Source organism: Anabrus simplex, chromosome 2 (assembly GCF_040414725.1).
Source record: "Anabrus simplex isolate iqAnaSimp1 chromosome 2, ASM4041472v1, whole genome shotgun sequence".
In the NCBI taxonomy this organism is placed as follows: Eukaryota; Metazoa; Arthropoda; class Insecta; order Orthoptera; family Tettigoniidae; genus Anabrus; species Anabrus simplex.
Window position 1 is genome coordinate 667,841,246 of NC_090266.1, and position 27,201 is coordinate 667,868,446.

General features: G+C 38.8%; 1 protein-coding gene across 6 annotated transcripts in view; it reads left to right on the plus strand.

Moving 5' to 3' along the window:
* The first annotated feature begins 4,769 nt into the window (after nt 1–4,769).
* Rap1 (RAS oncogene family member Rap1) overlaps nt 4,770–27,201 on the plus strand; it is a 141,352-nt gene continuing 118,920 nt past the window's right edge. The window contains exons 1-2 of one of the 6 annotated variants that reach the window (XM_067141196.2): nt 4,821–4,886; nt 6,787–6,939. The gene's annotated coding sequence lies outside the window, so the exon portion shown is untranslated. Of the gene's footprint in view, nt 5,128–6,786; nt 6,940–7,190; nt 7,374–8,627; nt 8,651–27,201 lie in introns of those variants that run through there. The other 5 variants (XM_067141195.2, XM_067141194.2, XM_067141193.2 and 2 more) reach the window with 5 other exon arrangements.

Genomic DNA, 27,201 nt, shown 5'->3' on the forward strand with positions numbered 1-27,201 from the left:
ATCGAAGTCTATAAGCAAGGGGAGCAAGTGCGTATTTAAATCTCTATTTATGATTTAAGTCTTGTGGAGGTATTGAAACGGGAACGCCCTTCGAGCATTCACGTTTCATTCTTTTATTAAGAGGAGCTCGCTAACACCCGGCCGTAAGCATTTAAAACTTGCGCCGAGCGCACAGGCATAATGGGAACTGCAAGCAAGCTCGCGATGTTCTAGAACACCGGCCAAGGACAAGCGACGTCACGCAGAAGGTTCTTTCGTGTTCCATAGCATTGCTGCATGAACGAAATGTAATATCAATATTTCAATAACGTCACCTTGCAGGCAGGAATAATGAACGCTGCTAGCCGAAATTTCGTGTCAATCGGTGTAAAGATGGCCAAGATATAAAATTTTCTTGGGGCCCACATGTGTAGCCACGCCCACCAACCTTCGGCAATATAAGCGAATCGCCAGCCTGGGGTAAAGCAGAGAGTGTGCAGTATGCAGCTGAAGTGTGCCGTAGGCAGAGAGTGAGGGGAGTCGGCAGTAAGCCGTGAGTTCAGTGTGTGTGTGCAAGTAAACACGTCGCGATATAATTCGTCACTCGGTCCGGCTGTATACTTGAGTTCAGAAACGTTAGTGTTAGAAGCTTTCTCCGTGGGCTTGATTTCATTTAAAGACTGTGTTTCTAGCATAGACTGTGCCAGCCTTGATTTCATTTAAAGACTGTGTGAAAACAGCGATAGTGTTTCTAGCCAACCTTGATTTCATTTAAAGACTGTGTTTCTAGCATAGACTGTGCCAGCCTTGATTTCATTTAAAGACTGTGTTTCTAGCATAAACTGTGCCAACCTCGATTTCATTTAAAGACTGTGTGAAAGCAGCGATAGTGTTTCTAGCCAACCTTGATTTCATTTAAAGACTGTGTTTCTAGCATAGACTGTGCCAGCCTTGATTTCATTTAAAGACTGTGTTTCTAGCATAAACTGTGCCAACCTCGATTTCATTTAAAGACTGTGTGAAAGCAGCGATAGTGTTTCTAGCCAACCTTGATTTCATTTAAAGACTGTGTTTCTAGCATAGACTGTGCCAGCCTTGATTTCATTTAAAGACTGTGTTTCTAGCATAAACTGTGCCAACCTCGATTTCATTTAAAGACTGTGTGAAAACAGCGATAGTGTTTCTAGCCAACCCTGATTTCATTTAAAGACTGTGTGAAAACAGCGATAGTGTTTCTAGCCAACCTTGATTTCGTTTAAAGACTGTGTGAAAACAGCGATAGTGTTTCTAGCACAGACTGTGCCAGCCTGCATTTCATTTAAAGACTGTTTTTATCCATTTTTTTGGAACTGTGTTCGTAATAATACTGTGCCGACCTTCATTTCATTTAAAGACTGTGTCTATCTGTTGAACTGTGTTCGTAATAAACTGTGCCAACATTCCCTCTTAAAGTCAGTATTAATTTGTGGAATACAGTATCGTGATTTCTTTCCGAGGAACCATGCCAATTCCCATCATAACCTGTTCAGAATCACGTATGATCTTAAGTGCCAGTGATAATCTTCTAAAAATTACGACGTAACAGAACTTGGACTGTCGTTTATTTCAACAAGTGTATGAATATTGTGCTCATGGAGTACAGTGCAGAGACTGTACCCGGTGAATTTAATTTTCTTTATGAAGTGCTTAATCACTGCACCTCGGAAGGTCCTAGATTGTTTTCGTTTGTTTATTATTCCAAATACGATAATTCCTTCCATCTTATCCTCGTGGAACTGTGAATCTAACTTTATCCTTGCTGCTAAAGTGCGTTCAATATCATTGACTGTGGGAACTATTTCGGCGTGCTTCGCCTTAGAGAGGTGTCACACCAGTGTCCCATGACATCCGATGTGGAAGCTCCACATTTCCCCGTTCCTGCCTCAGGTTCGAGTCATCAACACTAATACAGAGAAAACACCAACGACGGAAGACAACGCCGACGCCGACCGCAAGACGACGCAGCCGCCGCAGGACGACGTCCCCTCCACGCCTTCAGGGACAACTCCACGATTCAGCTGTAAAAGGTGACAATTCTTTGCATATCTATTGAATAAACTGAAGGATCCTCTTAATCATGAAAAAAAAATTTTCTCACTACCCTTCTCTCTCTCACTCTCTTAGCATGGGCCGTACACGCCTTGTCGTTTCTCATGCTCTCCGATAAACTGAAGTACGGGCGTTCCTGTTTCAGGGAATTTATATATTTATCAATGTTCAGTACTCAAGTAATTGTTAGAAGAAGGGATGCTCACTCTTAATCATTATGTGGATAATAAAGTGTGTTAAAATTTTGTAATTACCGCTGCACTAATTCGTTCCTCCCTCTAGTTTTAGCGCCACTGTTCCGTAGCACATTGTGCAGCTGTTTAACGCTTAAACGCTGAACTTTGTCTGTAATATAGTCGGGGATATACTTATACAATGAATTAATATAGTCTTGGAGTAAAATCAGAGAAAATATAATTTTCTTTAGCTTAGAAATCTCGGTGATAATCTATACATTGCTCGCAGCTGACTGGGAGAAACATAAGGCGATCGCCTTGCGCTTACCCGGTATTACGCGAACGCTATCTGGCGCGAACTTTCTCTGCCTACATTCCTATTCCCGGGCGACGTGGGAGCGATGTGGCGGCGCGTTATAATCTTGAAACACCGCAGAACAGCCTGGGCGCTGGAAAGCCAAAAATGAGTGGAGATGGTCTCCGAGGAGCTCAACATATCGCGCACAATTCAAAGTCTCTTCCAGAACAACTAGGGGGCCCATTCCATTCCAGGAAAATGCACCCCAGACCATGACAGAGACACCAGCGCCCTGGACCACACCTTCGAGGCAGGCGGGATCCATCGCTTCATGTGGTCTGCGCCATACACGGTGCCTCCCATCGGCATGGTGCAGTTGAATTCGTGATTCGTCTGACCATATCACGTTACGCCATTGTTCCAGTGTCCATCCCTGGTGACTAGTGACAAATGCGCGTCGTTGTGCCCGGTGACGTTGGGTTATCAGTGGCACCCGTGTGCGGCGCCTGCTCCCATACCCCATAGAACCCATGTTCCTACGGATTGTCCACTGGGGACGTGTCTAGCACCGCCTGTGTTGAATTGAGCAGTAATTTGTTGCACGGTTGCCCGTCTGTCACTATTGACAATCCGTCTCAGATGTCGCCGGTCACGGTCATCGAGGGTGGCTGGACGGCCGGTCGTTAGTCTGTTGTGGACGGTGACACCCGCATTCAACCATTCATGATACACCCTGGAGACGGTTGATCGTGTGAAGCCGAATTCCCGCACCACTTCTGAAATCGCACTTCCCATCCTTCGGGCACCGACCACCATACCCCGTTCGAACGGTGTCAGCTCACGACGATGTTCCATGTTACAGCTGTCACATGCACAGCCACTGCTCACAAGGTCTCCTATACAACTGCCGCTGGCACAGGCGGCATTTGGTGCGCAGACAACACACCTGCGTATCTGTGTTCCGCTATCCCATGACGTTTGCTTAGTCAGTGCATATTTGTTTAATAAAATCATTATCTAATAAAAAAAAAACATGGCATGTAACTGCTCCTTCCTGGGTAAAACGATGGTGGCGTGGGACAAAATACTAGGATTTGCTTTTCAGTCAAATTAATGCAACTGTATTTTTTTTTTTATTGAGGAGAGGAGTAATAGTCTACGAGTAACGTAATTGGGAATCAGTAGTTAAGATATTCTGATATATATGATGTCGTTTAGTTGATATGCTACTTCACGTATGGTACTGCTATAGGGAAATAATAATTTCGTGTGGCTATTTTTAGCCGGGTGCAGACCTTGTAAGGCAGACCCTCCGATGAGGGTGGGCGGCATCTGCTATGTGCAGGTAACTGCTTTTTATTGTGGTGGAGGGTAGTGTTGTGTATGGTGTGCGAGTTGCAGGGGTGTTGGGGACAGCACAAACACCCAGCCCCTTGGCCATTGGAACTAACCAATGAAGGTTAAAAATCCCCGACCCGGCCGTGTATCGAACCCGGGACCCTCTGAACCGAAGGCCAGTATGCTGACCATTCAGTCAACGAGTCGGACATATTTAGGGAAATGAACTGTAGTAATAATCCACTGAAGGGTAAGTCAGTGCTTTTAGGCATAGATATATATTTTCTTGTAGTACGACATTTTATGTATAGTTTAATGCAGGAAATGGGACATCTTCTTTTAGCTTTCATCTTATTGTTGTAGTTACCATAAGCGAAGTTTAAAATAATAATATACTGAGCTCGATAGCTGCAGTCGCTTAAGTGCGGCTAGTATCCAGTATTCGGGAGATAGTAGGTTCGAACCCCACTGTCGGCAGCTCTGAAAATGGTTTTCCGTGATTTCCCCATTTTCACACCAGGCAAATGCTGGGGCTGTACCTTAATTAAGGCCACGGCCGCTTCCTTCCCACTCCTAGCCCTTTCCCGTCACATCGTCGCCATAAGACCTATCTGTGTCGGTGCGACGTAAAGCAACTGACAAAATAATAATAATAATAATAATAATAATAATAATAATAATAATAATAATAATAATAATAATAATAATAATAATAATAATAATATCTCGACGATAACATTGATAAGTTAGTACCGTAAGTTAACAGTATTGGATGGATATCGCCTGAAGTCTTTATATGCCACCTACTTGTAATTCCTTCAACTTAAATATATTTAGAGCTTTTGGAAGGTCTTTTGTTGCTCCATCATGGCATCTGTTCGCATCTCTCTGCGCTGATGTTTTCGTATGACCACGAAACCGGAAAACTAAGATGGTTAGAATTTCAGAACGCATGCGTCAACGGAAGTGGAGAAGCCATCGCCCAAGATAACGGTAGTTTGTCTACGGTAAGTGTTGATTGAATTTGTAAAGTCATTAAATGTTTCGCAAGTGGCGTTGAAATATCTGTCATTAAATCGATAAATCGCGAAAAGCGTTTAAGCGTGTGGTCGCGATCTTATTGCTGGAAGTCGAAGTTAATCAATGTCAAAGACATGGCGATGTAATCTTGTGCTTTGAGGAAATCGAGTGTTTTGGACCTAGGGAGGACGTTTGGACGTTTGCCTGTGGAAATAATCACTTATTGAGGTATTGTATGGCATATTTTAATATTGTAATTCTTGATGAAGCACGGATAGTCCCCTGCGTGTTAAATTGGGAGTGCTTAAATTCCTGTGTAGACATTTTTTAGTTCATTATCTCTTCAATTGCAATTCTTGGAAATACGGCCTACTTGCTGTATTGTGAGCTGAAAAAGTGATAATAGGTTTGTCTGCAAACGAAAGCGATATTATTGTAGTCGTTAGTACGCTTATCGTATAAAACTGCTTAATATGTGAAATCCGTCGTCGTCTGCTTCTTTATTGCATAATTGAAGCGCGGTTGTAATCGTATGTTATCAAACTGCAAATTAACGTTCGCATCGTTATAATTATGAGGCGGTGGCTTGTTTTGTGGAACGCAGTTCTTCTGACGTTTGCTGGGGTAATTTAGTTGTTTGTGTATCTTTGATGAATCAGATTCCTTGTTATGGTGTATGTTGTGATGCAGTTAAAGTGCTTCAGTGATTATAGCATTGTGTGCTGATTGTTCAATCATATATATTTCTTCCAAAGTGTCAGACTAAGTGATTGGGTTACTGTATCTAGTTTCCAGTGAAGTGGTCCTGCATGTCATCTGCAGGTTTGTATCCAATATTCCAGAATGTTTTGGTAGTGCACTCAGAGTAGATAATGCCTCTGTTATATCTAGCACTTAAATGCATGGTGTATATGTAATTTGTTGGTGTAGAGGAATTAATTTGGTATATTCTTGAAGTTATATCATAGACATAGAATAAATTTAGACAGGCTCTCTTGATTTTTAAAAAATTTTTGTTCCCGTGTATTGGATATGGTTGATTTTTCATTTTTGTGCTATGGTTAGTGCCCTAATCCCATTAAAGAGGTGCCCAATATGTTATATGGCTGCATGTAGGATTTTTTTGTGGTTTCAGAAGTTAGGTAGAGGTTCAGTCAGATTTGTATTATAGAAGAGGTTGCTGATAATGTGTATTTGTGTGTGACCCTAGTCTGGAATCCAACATTCAGTTCTTCCCTGCTTTGACAAGTTGAGAGTTATTGTTCAGGCAGTCTGGGTGAGAGAGATTTGATATTCAGCTTTGAATTTCAGTTCAGCAGGCAAGTGGGTGAGGAATCTTGGGTCATGTAGGAAATTACAGGTGTTGATTCTTCAGTAGAAGCATACTGGATATAAGAATTAATTTACTTTGTTGAATTGTAAAGAACATAATTCTGCTATTATGGATTGGCTTGGGAATTATAATGCAAGTTGCTTGTTGATCTGTTGGCTTTGTACTAACTATTTGGGTGCAAGAGTCTTGTTGATCAACAGCAGTGACAGAGAAGTAAATTACAGATTTGATTTGGATTAATAAAAAAGGAATTGCATTTATGTTAGTAGGTTGTATTTGCAGGTCATTAGTGAAGTATATTCGAGACAGGAGGGACTGGAAGTATATAGCTTATGATAAAACTTGTCCTGGTTACTAATATGGTATTCCTGTATTAAGCCTACCGGTACTAATTATGCATGTCCTTTTTTGTGATCTATTTAGTGTCGTACTCGCCTTTGCAGGAACATTATTACATTTGATACTGTATAAAAGTGATGTTTATGAGATGTTCCACCCACAGCCACATTAGTCATCTTCTGAATTAATTTCTCCAGTATGTTGTGTGTTCCCAGATGGCAGCTGTTCTAATGGCAGAACTATAGTAACCGGGCCTCAAGGTTTAGTAACACGAGCCACCACTAGGTGGCGCACGCGAGTTGACTGTCACACTAGTAGCGCTGAGGAGCGCCGAGAGGAACGACAGTGCTACCAACTGTTGGTTGTTGGTATGATATGGCTGTACATTTTTTTTCTTGCCGCACGGTCAGTATACGCCGCAGCGATAGATAAGAGCCTCTCGAAGGGAGTGTGGCCCTAAAGGGGCCACTGTTCTCATGACAGAGATTGGCCTGGACGTGCAAAGATAGGTTACAACTACTAAACTACTTTTTTTCCCTTGCCGTGCGGACATTATGCGCCACGGCCTTTTAAACTTCCCTGGCCGCTTCATAATTTTTCTTCTGCAATGGTTGGTAACAAAATCTCTGCCTCATCCTAGGTGTCAATGAAGTCATCCTCTTCCATACATGAACCAGTCACCGTTATAAGCAATGGAGTATGGCGTCAAAAACAATGTTTTTGGTTATGAAAGTAAATGTACTTCTAGGGTCGGTCCCTGGCAAGTGTATTGAACACATCTCTCTTCCACGATCATTTCAAGGTGAGAATAGTAGCATTTAAAGTAACATTTTATGTAATAATCCTTGAGGCCTGGTTACTGTAGTTCTACTGCTCTAATAAAGTTTTATTTCACTACCTCATTTGTAAGAGCAGGGTTTCTACCTTCACAAATAAAGCATATAGCTACATAATAATAAGTTTTTGATTTTATGTTAAATTGCAGGTACAAACAGATAGGGACAGTGTCAGGGGAGTACTTAGAATCAGGGGATGAAGGCTAAGTTAGGAATGAGCCCAGTGGATGAAGTTTTGCATATAACCAAGCTGCAATTGTGGAGACATGTGAGGCCGTTGGAAGAAGATAGGTTACTTTCGAGAATATTGAACTTGGCCTTCATTGGTAAAAGAAACGGAGTGGGATGATGGTTAGACTATATTTGATTGGCATAGCCCTAGTGTAGGCACTCCACTCACTCAGCTTCTGTACACAGAAGCTCGGCGGCCGGTGATCTTTTATTTTTAGTTCACGGGATAGCCGTTAGGAGTGTCCTTTACGATCTGCCAGTGATCTGCGAACTGTTGCGAAATGTTAAGGAAATGTCCAACGGACTGTTGCAAAATTTGTTATAGGTTTACAACCATTAAATTACTTTTTTCTTGCAGTGCGGGCAGTATGCGCCGTGGCGATAGTTGAGAGCCTTTCGAAGGGAGTGGGGCCCCTCGAAGGAGGCCACTGTTCCCATGACAGAGCTTGGCCTGGATTTGGAAAGATGGGTTACTGCTACTAAATTACATACATATTTTTCTTGGCGTGTTTCTTGCTGTTTTTATTCTGCACGGGTTGGTAATGGAACCAGTGAGTTAGGAATTATGGGAATGTCATGTTGGCCAGTGGCCGTGCTCGTAGCTGGTCGGCTAGTGGTCGATGGCGCGTGAAAACTTTTGTTGTGTTATAAAAGTAAACATACCTTTTTGGGCAGGCTGGGTGGGTCCCTGGCAATGGTAATGAACACATCTCTCTTCTAAAAGGATTTTAAGGTACAATTCATATATATTTCTTCTCAAAGTTGTGTGTTACATACTAGTGCCTACACTAGGGCGCTACCGTATATATGTGTAGTGTCGTGGTTCCCAGCTCTGCAGCCCTAGCTGCTTGGGAAAGTTGTGGTGGAGAAGTGCTTGTGGGGTGGGAAGATTGCTGTCATTCTAGTGTCTGGGACACATGGAAACTTCATCAAGACACATGGAAGCTTCATCCCGACTGTCCATCTCGCCTTCCTTGCAAGTAGAGCTGGGAACTACACAGTAGAGGGAGTGGTAAGAGTGGCATCTTTGACTGTTAACATTTCAGAATATGTTGTTCAAAAAGAAGGCCCACTATATAGGCTATGTGTGGTAATGAGTACATTTTTTTTCTTTCTCTAGGTTGTTGTGACAGAACTATGTTTCAAGCTATTACCACAGAGCTACTCATAAGTGGTAGTGTGAGGCTATGGAGTTTTATACATGTTAGAAACTTTGAATGTAAAATAACTACCAAGTGGTGGCGAATAACATACCTGTAGGTAAACACTATGGATGAGTCTGTTTATTCTTGCTGCACTAGAAAGAGATTCTCTTCTTGAAAAGCGTTATATTGAACAACGGAATTCTTTCTCTGGTGATAAACTTCCTGTTTCATTCATATATGACGTTGGTTTGCAAGTTCCTGGTGTATGTACCAGACGAAACCTTGATAGACCAATAATTGATTCAATTTTTATGTTTACTGCACTCGGTCATTGTCACCAACGGTGGTTTCAACGACAGCAGTCGGGGAGTTAGAAATTCTGTCGCACCCATCCGAACCCTGTTACTATGAGTGGTTTTCCGTGGATCAGAACCTAATCTATTATCAGTGGTTTTCAGTGGATCACAACCTAACCTGTCACTATCTATGGTTTTTGGTGGATTACAATGATCTTGTCACTAGCCGGTACTGTTCCAGGGAATGCTAGAAGTTCGCTGCGTGCTTCACAGCCTTAACATGGGGCTTATGCCCTCAGATCCCCTTTGCTTACCTCCAGACTAATGGTCTTGTCACTAGCCAGACTTAACCAATCCAGGCAAATGGCTTGGTCATTAGCCGGATGTATCTCGTATTCGGTCATGTTCTTGTCATTAGCCAGGGTCATGTTATGTCATGTTAGTTGCACTGTAAACCTCTCTTTTACAAACCAGATATTAAAGTTTTCCCAATCTGATGGCTCCTTGATTTGCAACACTTGATCTATATTATATTTGTTTGTTGTGTTAAATAGCCAACAGATACCAGGTTGTCAGTCTCACAGAAGCATGGCCCACAACCGCGGAGCCCGTGCTCTCCCTTGCCGGTGGATCCTGGACTTATAACATTCATGTATAGTCCGCACACCTTTTAACGATATTACTTTGTACGGGGGTGAGGAGTAAGGAGGGAGTTCTCCTAGTTCTGGTTATACTGCCAACTGAATGGAAATCGAATCTGAACTGAATCGATAATATGATCGATCAGTATGAATTTTCTAAACATTTATCATCTTAACGCCAACAGCTGTATCACACACACATTATTTAACAGTATATAACATTTCTCGATGCAAATCTTGTTCCTAGCATGAATTATATAGTTTGGCGTTGCTGTGTAAACAACAGTACTAGTATGTAACGTGTACGCCAGATGTCGCACAGCGATGCATAAGTGATTCATAGTTTGCGTTTCAAAGGTTGCCAATAGGAATCTCGAAGATAACCGAGGTCGACCGATTCAGCACTAGGGTGTGCATGTATCACTAAAAGGAGCGCGTACTATACCTATGCATTAATATACCAAACAAATCAGATTATTCAGTGAACTCTTAAGTCCTTTGCTAATGGAAAATTTTATTTTGCTAGATGCATTCTCGTGAGATTGCAAATCTTACTTTGGTTTTGAAAATTGGGATGCAGTATATCTGTACCCAACACTGATTTACAGGCCTAATTCTAGGCCACAGCCATAATTATCTTACCATACATGGAATTGTGTTCATTTCTGGTGAAGAAAAATCATCACTAATAACTAAGTCTATTTGGAAGAGACTTTCACACTCTACCTCATGTAAAATCTCTAACCAGAAGTCTTAGACTGATTGAATTTTACCTCCCTTCTGTATCCACTCTAGAAAGCCAAGAATAACGTCAAGAGGATTCGTGTTGACCACGCAACACCTGGTAATCTGCAAGCCTTCAGACTGAGCAGCAGTTGCTTGGTAGGCCAAGGTCCATTAAGGCTGTAGTGCCGTATCCCCCATCTGTAGAAAATAATAGGTGTAGTTATGTATTTCTCATCAATATTCCAAAATTCTACAAATCTGCTTTCCTGAGTGATCTGTCTCAGAATTTGTATACTTTCCTTGCTTAAATATTTCCCCAACCCTGCTGTTCTACAATCTTTCTGAAGTACAAAATGATCATTTGAAATAGCCGGTATTGTGGTATGGAGTTTAATGCATTTATATTGAGATTAATACCAGGAGATGGTTAATATTTCATTTAATATCCCAGTTAATTTTTTCTTCTTTTTTAGCTCTTATTTTTACTGTGTAGCAGCATATAATATATACAAATAAGGCAGATTATATTGCTGCTGCCTTTTAGTTATGGAGTGTGATCAGTGTTCCTTGGGAACAGCTTTCCAGAACATCATTTCTGACAAAAGGCACCTGATTACTGATTGCCTGTCCACATTGCCTCTTGATATGTTTCAAGTTAATTTTGACTGAGCTACTGGGTATACATTAAGGAGTGAGGGTAATTGTTTCCACCTATTCAATACTGCAACAGTGTGAATTTATTAATACATCACATTTTTATTAGATTTCAACATAGAGACCGGTTTCGGCAACTGTATTTGCCATCATCAGCCAAAAGTTCCGAAAATGGTCCCTATGTTTAATAAATATGTGATGTATTAATAACTTCACACTGTTGTAGTATTGAATAGGTGGAAACAACTACCCTCACTCCTTAATGTAAATCTGGATTCAATACGGACGAAAATGAAGTTTTTGACATTAAATGAGCTACTGGGTGCGCGGTTTGGGTAACATAGCTGTCGCCTTGTATTCGGGAGATGGATTTGAACGCCACTGTCGGCAGACCTGAAGATGGTTTTCCGTGATTTCTCGTTTTTCCACACCAGCCAAATACTGCGTGCTATACTGTAATCAAGGCATCCTTCCATTCTGTCCTTGCGAAAAGACGTGTGACAAAAAGGAAATTAATAGTTACAATCCTTGTTTTATTTTCCACCTAATTCAATACTTAAAAATGTTTGTCTCTAGAAGGGCATTTTATTACAATACAAACATTAGCAGGGACATGTTTCGCTAGTTATATCGAGCATCTTCGGCCTTTTTAAGCGATTATCTCAAGGTTGATTGTTTACATTGAACCTTCTTATAATTTGTTCGTTAAAATGGTTTTACATTAATATAATATTAAGACTAAATAACACAAAATTAAAAATAATTAACAATTAAAATACTGTATATCTGTGATGGACTAGACATTGATCATAAAATACTGATGTCCAAGTCATAGTAATGTTCTAAACAACTGTAAGATTCGGCTAAAATTTATTTTTTCCTGTAGGTTTCCACTTTTTTCTAACACTATTTAGTGCTAAGTTATTTTTCTAAGTTAAATGTCCTACTTAAAATTTGTGATGTTAGAAGATTAAACTCCTTTGTTGTATTTTTGTTTTAGTTGAGAAACCACAGCATTATTAAAAGATTGCGCATTGAAGGATTACTGGATACGTCATATTAGTAGTTTTCACTGATCTTCATCTGATTTCACTCGGCTTATTTTTACGCTGATGTTTGTTATTGAAGCATGTTTAAAAGGGACACTAAATAAATGATGGTTAGTTTTTGGTGTATTGATTTTACTGCAACATTTATGGATGACTGTATCTGTAACAAAAGAATATTATGAGTGTGTTGTTTGTAGTTATTTGGAAATTTTGTTGTTAGAATATCACTTACCCCTTTTTTTTTCATGCTTTAATGCATAGCTGTGTGTGTTGCAGTACTGAGACTATTTATCTTGTTTCTACTTACGTTATATGGGGCGGGTGTGGTGGAGGGCGAGTAGGTGGGGTACGAGAAGGAACTTTGGGCGGGGCGTTAGGCACTAGTGTGACATATGGAGGGCGAGTAGGGGACTTGGGGGAAGGGATTGTTGGCGGGATGTTGGATACTGACGTAGCTTGTGGAGGGAGGTCTCTGTGTTTTCAAGGTGGGAGTTGTGTTTGTTAATGTGTTGGAAGGTTTATAATTTAATATTGTAAAGATTGTACTATTATTTGATTTGAAAACTTGTAGCAGTTTTGGCAATTGCTCTGTTAATGGGCTTTTTATTTCGATTGCATCATTTAGGTCTTTCCCCCTATTGAAATACTGATCCAAATTAATATAAATGTTCTCATACTCGGTCATTTACTTCCCTTTCTCGATCCTTTTTATTATCTTGAGATCCGTGTCCATTGTACTAAATTGATGGCCAATCTTTCATATGATTGCCCATTGCAGAATACTTGTTACGTTTTAATTCGTTATAGTGTTCCATGTATCTTGTAGTAGAACTGCGCCCAGTCTGGCCAACATGAGAAATTACACTGTGTGCATGTTAACCTGTATATTCCAGATCCTTGATATTCATCTTTATTTAAATTAACTGTATTATGATTGAAAAATGTTTTTATTAGTGTTATGTTTTTTGAAGGCTATTTGTAAATCTCATTTTTTGAAGGAATTTGTAATTTGTTGAATCACAGGATTGGTGTAGGTGAAAGTTGCATATTTCGATTTTTTATTTTTTTCTGGAGTAAGATTAGAGGCAAGTTTAAGTTTTACTTCATTAGTGATTTGATTCAGTGTGTCTATTTTGTAACCATTAGTCAGTGCTAGTTCTTTTATAAATCTAAGTTCTTTCCTTAAGTTAACTGGTGATAAAGTTACATTGAAGGCTCTATAAACTAGGTGAAAAAGGATGCCTGTTTATGGGATTTCGGATTAATGGAATAATTTCATATTGTAATTGGTGTGTGTGTGTTTTCTATATATCTGAAAGTCAAATCCAAAATCTGTACATGTTATGGTCACATCTAGAAAATTTAATGAACCATTGTTTTCTTCCTCTTTGGTGAACTTTATGCAACTGTCTACCCTATTTAAAAATTCTAGAATAATTGTGCTATTATTTTTTCGGTGGTCTATTATTACAAACGTGTCATCCACGTACCTCAGCCAAAGGCATAGCCCTTCTTTATTTGATTTAATTTTAGATTCTTCCAAGTTTTCCGTGTAAATATCTGCCAGTATCCCTGAACTGGGGTCCCCCATAGCCAAGCTTAATTGGTAATAAATATTATTGAAAGAGAAGTAGTTATATAATACAAATTTGAGTAATTTAATAAATTCTTCTATTTCTAATTGGCTTAAATTGCTATATTTGGATAAATTGGATTTAATTATTTCGATGGTGTTCGAGTACATGTTAGTGATATCAAACAAGATTATTTTGTGATGGGTTTGCTGGTTGAACTTTTAATTTTCCACAAAATTCTGTCGAGTTTTTGACTGAAGATGTATTATTAAACTTGTAATGTTCTTTTAAAAATTGGTATAAATTTTGATGTGATGTACGTGGAGCTATTCCTGCTATTTATTATTGGTCTAATGGGTATGTTGTTTTTATGTATTTTGGACATAGCCTTTGCTTTTAGTATTTTCGGGTCCATGTTTATCAGTTTCTGTTGCTTATGTTCTTTAAATAAAAAATTAGAATTTTTAAGGATAGATTTTAAACCTCGTTGGATTCTAGGGATTAGATCTTTGTTCACAGTATAGGGCTTGTCCGAGAAAAACTCTTCAGTTTTCTTAATGTAGTCTTTATTTACTAGAACTATTGTTTTACTTTTATCTGCCTTAGTTACAATCACATTAACTTTTATTTTGGTTTTTTAAAAATCTTTTATTCCCATTTTCACACCAGGCAAATGCCGGGGCTGTACCTTAAGGCCACGGCCGCTTCCTTCCACTTCCTAGGCCTTTCCTATCCCATCGTCACCATAAGACGTATCTGTGTCGGCGCGACGTAAAACAAATAGCAAAAAAAAAAAAATCTTTTATTTGCTTTGATAGGGCCTGATTAGTCGGTTTTCATTTCTTTCACTAAATTTGGGAGTTTCTTTTTTATTTCAAATTTAACATCGTTTTGTTTCTATTGGCAGTTTCCCTATATTAAATTCAGTTTCCACTATTATAGTTGTTAGATCTTATGTTTTATATGGGTTGGACTAATTGAACTTTGCTCCTTTATTCAATATCTCCATTTCTTGATGAGAAAATTTAGTGTTCGATAAATTAATTGTGTTGAGGATGTTTAATAGTGTTGAAATGGGTTCTTTTTCTTTTTTGATTTCATGTTTATTTGACCTGTTATTTTTCTTTTAGTTCTAACTTGTTTACTAGCATATTTTTATTTTTTTCTAAGATGTTGAGTTTTTCATTAGTATGCTGCTGGATGGAATTCCTTTATTTCAATTTTTAGCCATATCTTATTGATTTTGCTTTGGATGTCATGACCTTGGACCTGATGTGTTACTTCGTTTTGACTTCAGAAACTTAGGTATTCGACAATTTTTCAGACCTTCTTTCAGAAACCATAAATCTTTGATAATTTTACTTTGACCTTGAGATGTATATATTTATTTTTTGTCTGGTTGGCTAACACATTGCATAAAACTATTTTCATGTTTTTTTTACTCGTATTGAACTTACTACTAATAGTTACAATTCTTGTTTTATTTTCCACTTCATTCAATACATAAAAATGTTTGTCTCTAGGACATTTTATTACAATACATACATTAACAGGGACATGCTGAGCATCTTCAGCCATGACAGAGCTTGGCCTAGATTTGGAAAGATAGGTTACAGCTGCTAAATTACGTACATATTATTCTTGGTGTGTTTCTTGCTGCATTTTTATTCTGCACGGGTTGGTAACGGAACCAGCGAGTTAGGAATTGTGGGAATGTCATGTCGGCCAATGGCTCACACCATGGAAATCCTCAAACCAGGAAAACCAGCAGATGATCCCTTAAGCTACCGTCCAATTGCACTACTGAGTGTTTGCTACAAATTGTTGGAACGCCTCATCCTCAACTGAATCTAGGAAATAACAACACCAACATACCAGATGGGTATCAGAATCAAACGAAGCTGCTGTGAACAAGTATTAGCATTATCATACATTGAGGCAGGATTCAAGAAGAAGCTAAAGACATCAGTCGCTTTTGTTGACCTGACAGCAGCATATGATACAGTTTGGCTGGATGGACTACTATTCAAACTTGAAAATCATACATGCTGCCAAAAACTTAGACCTTCTGAAGAACATGCTGACAAATTGGTACTTCAAGGTCACCAAAGGGCAAAAGAGAAAGTCTTTTACAGTAAAAAATGGACTACATCAATGAACTTTGGACATTACACTTCAATTGTATTAGCCAGCAACAAGGCACGTCAGCAGCCATTATTGGGAGGACAATTCTTGACAACACTTGGTAAAGGAATTTGTTGCAGAACATGGGTTCTCAACTAGAAAGCCCAGGACTGATATCATGGTGATTTTTGGACAAGACCACCATCCTCTTGTCTGTGAAGTACCACATTCTGCTGCAGTTCCAAGAAAACCAAAACTCTGTGAGAAATATCCAGCAAATTCAGGAAGCAAGAGCTACCACGTCTGCCCGCTGTGCCAGAAGCATATTTGTATTACGGGAAGCTCACATGCAAGGAGTGACTTGGAAATGCTTAGTATCTTACCCATTTAGAAAATATGACGGTGAAGTATGTCTATTTCATTTTATTCTGTTTTGTATTTCAGGTCAGATCACAAGTAGTGTGTTTGTTAGGTTTTATTGTCATTGAATTCTCACTCTAATTTAACTTTTTTTTCATGTTTATGTGTTACACTAAGAATATGTGATATTGATCTTTCTTTCTTTTTTTTTTTTTTTTTTTTTTTTTCAGTTTCATAACATTTTTCATAAAATGTTAAAAGCAATATATTTAAAATCTCAAATGTATACTATAGCATACTGTTGTGATACATCCTAACTGTGAGCTTGCATCCGGGAGATAGGGGGTTCGAATCCCACTGTCGGCAGCCCTGAAGATGGTTTTCCGTGGTTTCCCATTTTCACACCAGGCAAATGCTGGGGATGTACCTTAATTAAGGCCACGGCCGCTTCCTTCCAACTCCTAGGCCATTCCTATCCCATCGTCGCCATAAGACCTATCTGTGTCGGTGCGACGTAAAGCCCCTAACAAGAAAAAAAAAGAAAAAAAGATACATCCTAAAGTATTAATGTACCACAAGTTAACAAAAGTGTTAATTCTGGAAAAGTACGTTTTGTGGATAGCTATTGTGTAATTACTTTAAGCAAATTTGTATTGGTTAATTAATAATCTTATTCAGATATTTACATAATGAAGAAAACTGTGTTTTCTGAACAAAACTTTTGAAAATCAAACTGTGTTAAAATAAACAACCAGGGAAATGGTTTTTCTTCCATCCTGTTGTGGGTAGAGACTCCCAAACGTTCCGCCCCTTCCTCTTATGGTCATCTGCGCTGCTAGATCTTCCCTTGCGAGAAAGTTCTGGTTCAGTTCATTCATGTGTCCACTGTCAACAGCGTTCAGTAATTCAGTTGACTGATTCATTTTCAAATGTTGAAATCCTTTCCTCTGGGGGCAGTTGTAAGCCTTCCAACAGTTGATTATTGTAGTCCTGAACAATATGTATTTCTTAGTAATTTTTAGTAATGTTGCACTGATGCAAGATTCCATGAGCATAAAAACTTTCTATTGTTTTCCCTTTCAATGCCACTGAAAATCCATTGTCCTACTATATGGCCCTTGTTATACTTCAGTTTCCTGAATTTTGCCTAGTGTTTCCACTTCACTGTTCACTTCTCTAATAACCGTTCAATTACTTATGACCCAATCTTTGCAAATTTCTCTGGAGTAAGAGGATCAGATGCACACTGTTCTAAAACTTAGCCTTAGTTCCTGCTTGATTAATGGGTACAGGGGTGTGTTTCCCAGTAACCAGTAGGTTATGGAACTTGTAACATTTAGGTGAAAATTTCCCCTCCAAAAATTAACCATTCTTGGCACTTTGTTTGAAGTAGCCAGCATGTTTCTGGCACACTAAAATTTACTTCCCCACACTGTAACTTAAAGATCTCCACCGCAAACTGTACGATTCAGGTGCTTAATAACCCGTGACTTAAACTGTGATTTTCACTTGTCTTCTAATATTATATGTAACAAAAACTTTTCTGTCTGTCAAACACAGCAATTACAATATAAATTATAACACTATAAACATGCCTGTAAAAATACACAATTATACAAAGAATGGCATGTTTTGTTCTACAACAGCATCCTCAGATTCTTTCAAATCACTTGAAACATGCTTATATATATAGTATTGTTTACATTGCATAAACTTGTCAATGATAGTCTAATGATAACATGAACTAGTAATGACAAAAAATAAATTTACAAGTATTAATATAATGAGAAACTTATATTAATAAAAATAAGGTTACTTATGTTATACTTGTAAATTTATATTTTGTCATTACTGGTTCATGTTATCACTAAAATCTCTATCATTGACAAGTTTATGCAATGTAAACAGTACTCTATATATAAGCATGTTTTAAGTGATTTGAGAGAATCTGAGGATGTTCTTGTAGAATGAAACATGTCATTCTTTGCATAATAGTGTGTATTTTTACAGGTATGTTTATAGTGTTATAATTTATATTGTAATTGCTGTGTGTTTGACAGACTGGAATTTTTTGTTAATTTAAGTAAGTTGACACTCAAAAATATGGCTTCATTCTTAACAAAATTCTAAAATTAGTGTTCAAGATAATGCAGTTGCATCTGGCACAAACCACACCATGGCATGTCACTTTCAAACTTCGCGGTTTCATTGTTTTCCTGTTATATGACAGTCGTGGGCCATACATGATTTAAGCTCTATCGGAGACAATAGCAAACCGTTCTCCGCCAAATAGGATCAAAGAAAATGGTTGTCTTTCACAGATTGACATAGTCACCGTTTTAATTTTTCTATGTAATTAAGGATACTTCTAGGGGCAAGTTGGTGGGGTCCCTGGCAAGCGTGGAGGATCTCTCCTCTTTGCTACTTATGGTATCGTTGCAAAATTTTTCATGATTTTCTCCTTCCTATACATGCTCCTTCGCTAGTAAAGTATAACCATGTTTTTGAAGAACACTTACTTGAACCTGCAACCCCTGTTCATTATGAAAGTGATTTACTTGTGTTTTTTCTCGTTGGGAATCCATAGTACATCAGCTAGTTGGATCTACTAAATAAGTTACCTTGTACTTGCATGTTGTGTACACAAGTTCAACTTCCTAATTTCCACTCTAAATGAATTATTAGGGCCTATATGTTAAGTTTTAAAATATTACATAAGGAAAATTCAAACACAACAAATTCCACATTTTTGAAAAATATTTTTAGTACTGTATTAAAAAGTATTTTTTACAAGCTATAAACTTCCAAAGAATATGACTCCAAAATATAGTACCTATTCTGAGTGGAACTCATGGGTAATGGTGCCGACATCTTACTTCGATGTTCTCTGTTACATGGTTGTTCGTGAAGGGAAGGAATCAACTGTTCCCAACCTATTCCTAATCATATGCGTTCTCATAGAAATCACAATCTCACAGATTGGTACACATCGGGCAAGTTGGCCGTGCGGTTAGCGCGCGGGTGTGAGCTCGCATCCGGGAGATAGTGGGTTCGAACCCCACTGTCGGCAGCCTTGAAGATGGTTTTCCGTGGTTTCCCATTTTCACACCAGGCAAATGCTGTGGCTGTACCTTAATTAAGGCCATGGCCGGTTCCTTCCCATTCCTAGGCCTTTCCTGTCCCATCGTCGCCATAAGACCTATCTGTGTCGGTGCAACGTAAAACAAATAGCAAAAAAGATTGCTACACAAACAAACCTGTTGACTTTTAAAATGTTTCATGTGGACAGTTGAAGTGCATAGATGGTAAATTTTAACCAGAGCTAAATTTACCAGCTATTTCTTTATACAGATTAACCTTTCAGAAACTGATCTTATATATTAGAAGTGAAAAATGTATATCATGTTGCACTTCTTTCAACTATTCATCAGTCTTGAAGCAAGTGGAGTTGTCTACTTCCATGGTCTGTGGGTAAGGATAGTTGTTTACCGTATGGTTCTGTGCTTCCAGCTGTTACAATACGATCAATTTGAAATCATCATTTGTCCTCGGGTAACTCAACTGAGAAGTGGAGAGAGTTCAATTCCCATTCTTGGCTATTCTTAGTGTTCTTCTGTGGTTAGTTCACTATTTTATCTGCTGGTTCCTAACATACTTGCCACAGCAGCTTCCTCAATTAGAAGTATGGGTGGCACATTATACATGTTACTAGACTGAATTTACACACAATAAATACTAAGGCTTGTTGAGTGCAGTGTTTCAAGCTCCTTTCGTGAATCCACTCACAGAGCAGTTGTGCTAATATTTTCTTTCTCTTTAAAGTTTCTTGGAATTATTCGCAAAACTAGGCATATCTTTTTCAAGACGACATTAAGTGAAACAAATTAATACGTAGCCTCAGGCTAGAACCAAATTGAGGACTTAGGTAATGGCATGCTTAATAGTGTAATTCTTTGAAATGAGTGTTGTATAGTGTACGGGGTTGAGCATGTGTGTTCAATTGAGATAATGGCGTTTTTGATATTATAATTCATGGAAATGAGTGTAAATGGTTGACCATGTGAGTTTCAGTGGTTAGAAATCTTCCTTGGCCGGTGTACAAGAGATTTTGGAATTGAAAAGTCCTATTTTTATGTACGTAGTACAGTCATTAAGTTCTGACACTGGCCGCATGATGGCGCTGTGGTGCACTATTATTATTATTTTGTGGTTATTTACAAATTTGAAAAATGTATGCAATAGTTTTAATAAATGCTAAAGGGTTAATGTTAAATAGGATTGATAACATGCTCATATCAGTTATATCCTGCTTTCAGTTCTTCACTAATGTCACAAACGTTGGATATCCTGAAGTTACACATTGTTTCAGAGATAACATGTCGATTCCCTCAAAATTTCCTGAATAATACAAAACACAATGCCTAGTAAAAGCAGATGAATTAGAAGTCTGTCTGTTTACTTTTCCTGTAGGAAAGGGATAGTGAACTTCAAGAGAAGCACAGTATCAATCAGAAAACAAGCTTTTGTAGAAGTTGTGGTACTGTGATTCTAAAAATTCACACATGCTGATTAGGTACTTTTTGTTTCTTTAGTAATAGGAATGGGCCCTGTGTACATTGGCTTTAGGCTTGTAATTGGAGTAACATTATATTGTTCATTTGCCTTGGCCTCCCTGTGCTGCTGCTTTGTGATATTGTAAGCGCTACATGGGTATAAGACATTGTGACCAGGTCGAACTTGAACTACAGTGTGACTGTCAGCTGATAAATGAAGCCACATAGCATTCGTTATCTTTAAAGCTGGGTCTTTCTTTAGGTTCAACTCCAATTGTGTCACATCAAGAAAGTTTTCCTGGGTCATCATTGTCACTTTAAGAGGATTATTAGGACAAGTATTCTTAATAACATTTTCTTATTGTTGTGGAACATAACCAGAAGACATTTTTTCTTCATTTCAATTTGAACGAATGCTCTATCGCATGGTAAAAATCTGTGCCTGCTGCAAAGGAACTTATGATATGCGTCGGTGAAATAGCCCAATGCCACCAACCACTGTAACAACACAATTTTCTACTTACTGTTTTGTGCCACACAGCGATCAGACCATAGGGTGAGTCAGCGTTCTTGACCTAGTGCAAGGGGTACATAGTGCATGTGAATGTAGTTCAGGATATATGATACTATCTCCGAGGACCCTCTTTTTGCCACAGATTCATGCCACACATGCATAGTTCAGACGTGCCAAGTCTCCCGATTTAAGCGGGAGACTCCCGATTTTTCATTGTTCTTCCCGATCGCTGGGACCGATCTCCCGATTTTCAGAGCAGTATCAGTAATTTTCATATTTTAAACTCCCGCGCATTTCCTCGTTCTGTCGATATATGGCTGAATATGGCTGTAATATAGATAAGAAAAGGTTCCACCTTATCAACCTTTTCTTATCTATATTACATGTTAACTATCAATACGGAAAATGAAACTAATTAATCAAGATGAATATGGCTGGTCGATAGTAGTTCTGATAATGAAATCAGACGGCAGTATGGGGCACGGTGGCCAGTCATGTGCTCCTCTTTGGTCTATAATACAGGCATATACTCATTCTCTTTGGTCAAATACTCAAATAGCTCAATAGGAAGTGGAAGTCTCAAGCGAGTAACCTAACCTCAGAAGTAGCATGCCATAGACATCTACCCGGGCCAGGACCTGCATAAGTGCTCGTGTTGTATGTCTTAATATTTGTTTTGGCCAAAATATCAAAAAAGAAATATGATGCATTGTTTGAAAGTGCTTATAGGGAAGAGTTTGTGTTTCAGTGAATCCAGGAAGGGACCAACGTTCACATTCTGTACTATATGTAGGTGTCATTTTTCAGTTACGCATGGTGGGAAGTGCGATATAATCAAACATATGCAAACGAAAAACATAAGGAGTGTGTCCAGTGTGTAGAAAGAAACCAGAAACTGAACTTTTCACGTAAAAACCAAGATGTAAATCCTGTGATGAATGCCGAGACTTTATTTACATCATTTACTGTCCGCCTCTGTAGCGTAACGGTTAGTGTGATTAGCTGCCGTCCTCGGGGGCCCGGGTTCGATTCCCGGTACTGCCAGAAATTTAAGAATGGCAGGAGGGCTGGTGTGTGGTGGAAATGGTACATGCAGCTCACCTCCATTGGGGGTGTGCCTGAAAAGAGCTGCACCACCTCAGGATGAGGACACGAGTTCATCTTGGAACTTTATATATATATTTATTTGTTTGTGGCGTCAACCTCTAGAGATCTTTTGTCACTACTTGCACCAAATATGAACCTGCGTGTAATTTAAATTGCAGAAGTGTAGTTTTGAATGCGAGGAAAGGAACGTTGAGGATGACACAAACACCCAGTCCCCAGGCCAAGGATATTAATCATTTACAATTAAAAACCTCTGACCCGGCCGGGAATCGAACCTGGGACCGTCAGGTGACAGGCGGATGCGTTGCCCCCCTACAGCGCGGGACCGGACATCATAGAACATAACCTGCCTGTAAATTGTGCCTATCATGCGAGACCTTTGTTTCGCAAAATGTTTCCTGATTCTGAATCGCTAAACTGTATGGGTGTGAGAGAACGAAAACAGCGGCTACCATTCCAGAAATGTGCATGGAAGAAAGGGCGAAAGTTGTATCACGTTTGTAGGTGAATGCATTTTCTGTCGCTACTGATGGTAACAATAAAAGCGACTTGAAAATATATCCTATTGTTGTGACATTTTTTACGCCTGAACTCAATTCTGTGAGCTCGCATCCGGGAGATAGTGGATTTGAACCCCACTGTCGGCAGCCCTGAAAATGGTTTTCTGTGGTTTCCCATTTTCACACCAGGCAAATGCTGGGGCTGTACCTTAAATAAGGCCATGGCCGCTTCCTTCCCATTCCTAGACCTTTCCTGTCCCATTGTCGCCATAAGTCCTATCTGTGTCGGTGCGATGTAAAACAAATAGCAAAAAAAAATAAAAAACTCAATGTAAAATGAAAGATTCTAAGAAAAATCCTCGGTCCAAAGAAATGTACTGACACATATCGATTACGCAGTAACAAAGAAATATATAAAACATGCAGTAGGATTTCAGATGTCATTCGAAAGCGAAGAGTTAAATTTTTTGGACATATCTTAAGAATGCCTGATGACAGACTTGCCAAGAAAATCTTTAACCACTTCAGTAAGCCCAATAGGAAAGGCAGCTCTTATGAAAAATGGTTTCTTAACACGAAGAAGGATTTGCAAGAAATGAACATCACACATCAACACGTCCACAATAGAACCACCTTCAGAAAAAAGTTACACACATTTAAGGGTTTCCTAGAGCCAGAAACAGCGACCAAGAAGAAACAATGGACGGCTGAAAGAAAAGAAGCAGCAAGCAGGAGGATGGAGTACTGGCGCCAAAGAAAGTTTAAATCATGAGGAGTTATTTGCGTGGTCCACAGCTTGCCAAAATCGATAAAAGAAGAAAAATGAAATTCAGTTGTCTACTCTCTGTGCTTAATGTAGAACGGGATGCTACTGGAGCCAACATTGCCAATCTTTAGCTCTCAACTTTTCAGGAATTCAGCATTCCATTAAAAAAACTGCCTACCTCTTGGTGCTGATAATGCTCCAGTAATTGTAGGATTAAAGAATGGTGTGGCAGGGTGTCTGAAGTGGGGAAAATCGTTACATAATCATCGTAAGCTGCTCTTGTCACATAATTAATCTTGCTGCAGAGAAGGGTGCGGCGCGCTTGCCCGTAAATGTAGATTAAATTATAATTGATATGTTTTATCTGGAAAGGAGTTTTAAGGAGGAAAGAAAAGTTCAGAGAATTTCAGACTTTACAGAACAGAGATCAGGAAAATTCTGAAGCCTGTGCCTACTCGATGGTTATCGCTAAGGTGTTCAGGTAGGATTTTGCTGTTGTGGGACCCTTTGGTTACTTTATTTAGGAGTGAAATTGTGAGAGAGGATTCTCAGATGGGAACTTTGAAGACTTACAAAATTCCTAAGTACAGTTTTAAGTGCAGATATCTTGTTTGTCGGGAAATGTGAAGCATTGTCATAACATTTCACTACACTCTCCAGTTAAAAGGAAACCCCAACCATTAGATTCACAGAAAAAAATAAAAATGAAACTACTGATGACCCTAAGAGCCATGCGTTGTCACGTGAAGAATGACTGTTCATGTTCCTTTCATCAAATTTACATAAATCTTTTTGCCTTTTTTTCTCTCAATTTTTATGGATATATTTGAGAATCCAAATGTAGTTCTTCAGTCAAGTATGCCGCACATCCACTTATTGAGGTTGGTTTTGGAGGAACTATTGAAGAATGTGATGGCAAGGTTTGTGAAACCACACGTTATTAAAAGCTCCTCCTCTCTCCTTGGAGTAGATTATCATACTCCAGCAAATCAAAAGGATGATTGTGTATGATGATAGGGAACTCTGCGTTTTAGTGAACACTTTGAAGTCTGAGGAAAGGTGTGTATTCTTTACATCTGTTAAAAAGTGTTTCTCTTCATCATGTGACTACATGGTACACAAATTTCTGTTCAAAGATGAAGTTTTAATTAATGCAGAGGTTGCAAATATTTCTGCTATAAGTAAGGCATCATTTTCTAGCTTTAGATTTTTCATTAACAAGTTTCAGACCATTCTGACTAGTGAAATGGAACATTTAGATAAAGAAACTGATATTCTACACTCCCAGTTCTGTAACTTTCAGCTTGAAGGAACAGACCTGGCAAAAAGAAAAACAATTAGTCTTAATGTGATCAGAATGTTGAAGGATGAGAAGTCACATGTTCCTACAGTTCAGGTATGTCCAGTATATAGTATTCACAATAGAGTTGTTAATGTATTGAATTATAATGAATTAGTACATGTTCTGCCATCAGTGATGTCGTAATACGTCGCGATTCGCCGCCAAATTTCTCCTGATTTTTTACTTTTGAAAGTTAGCATGTCTGATAGTTGTTAGCACTGGATTGCAAAATTATATGATGCGTTTTGTCTTTGCTTGAATACATTTGAATGTGTAAGAGTAGGCCAGAAAAATACCTGTTGGAAATACACAACACAACAAAGCTGTCAGTTTCTCTAGATAAGGCAATGTCCTCAATCATTGCTGTTTAAGCATTTTCGGCTTTACGGTGGTGTAATTCACTCTCGCGTCGTATCTTATCTTCTTCCTCCGACTGTGCTGCAATTAACATTATGTGCAGTTTATCACGTGGCGCAGCTATCAGACCTTAGAAGTCCAAATTTTGTATTATGTTCTTTATTGAAGATGTCACAATAAAAATGTAAAGATACTTTTGAGGTTGGGTTTTCTTTCCAGAACAATCTGAACATGGCAGCAACACTTAAATTCGTTGGCCGTGCGGTTGGGAGATAGTGGGTTCTAACCCCACTGTTGGCAGCCCTGAATATGGTTTGCCGTGGTTTCCCATTTTCACACCAGGTAAATGCTGGGGCTGTACCTTCATTAAGGCCACGGCCGCTTCTTTCCCATTCCTAGATCTTTCCTGTCCCATCGTCGCCATAAAACCTATCTGTGTTGGTGCAACGTAAAACAAATAGCAACACTTAAGTCTGCACTTAGACATTTCTTACGGTTTTCTTTTCATCTGTAGTGACTCTCTTGGTATGCAATATTTTATTATGGTCATTTACTACTTGCCTGTCTTCCTCTTGTATGCTTTTCCTTCTGTTTTTGTGGCTCCCACGACGATCTTCAAATTTCATGTCTCCATTTTTTATTTTTTCTTATATCGTCTGAACTCTCCTGGGTGTTATCTGTAATACATCACAAAATTTTTTCTGGCAGGCATGACAAAGTTTTCCTTTAACTTCAATGTAATACTTGAAAGTACACTACTTATGAGATAGCTTCGTCGATTCTCTGGTGCCGAGGTTGGATTATTTCCATATTTTCTGCTAGGAACATTGACTGTCCATGATAATTCTTACAGTAGAAGTTATGGAAACTTTCCTCCTTCATTTCAAGAGTGAGGTGTTTGCAACCACTCCGCAACACGTGCAAACCCAGCACTAAAAGGACAAGGAGACCTGTCACATCCACATACTAACCTAAAAATGCCTGAAAATATCATCCTGCTCTCCTTCATGAAACTCTTATTTGCTATTATCAATGCATACACACATGGATATCCACATGCAAAGGAGACATGTGACAGCATTTGGATATACAAAGTTCTTGTACTCGCCTGAATGGAAAGACATTCCCCATGTTTGAGCACACCTTTTGTGGTTATGTATGCTTTTCCACTGTTCCGCAGTGCTTTTTGCACATTGCCCTTCCAAAAGGTAACATTAATAGACCTCCTCCTACCTCTTTTTAAATGATTCAGTTGGCCGTCTGGCATGCTAGTCACACCCACATCAGCCAACTTGGATGAATAAATGAGGTTATCACACGGAGCTCGACTTTCAAGCTTAGAGTACAGAGACTACACTGCCGATATCTATCCCTACATTTTGTGACATGTGCAACTTTGGATAAACAAGATTCTTTCACTCGTAACTCAATTTCTGGAAAAATGGATTATACAACGTTTTTGCGGGGAGCCCTTCAGTTAGTGATAATTGGTAAGACTTTTGTGTTTTCAACAACACAGCATCTTTATCTATGATTCATACTGAAGTTCAAAGACTCGCTTAGGAATAGGAAAGGATTACCATGTATCAATACTTATTTGTTGCACTTATTATACTACAGTACCGGTTTCAACCCCCTACATAGGGTCATCTTTAGCTGAACAATACATTCACATCTATATCATGAAGCTATGATTAAGATTGCATTGTCTAGGAAATGCCATATGATAATAAACATTTGGTCACATCCAAATGGGGCATGTCGAAACGGGAACTGGCGTGTATGGCACTATGTGCGACAATGCAATTGTATGTCTATAATGATATGCTTTAGGTCTTAAAATTAGTTTATAAAA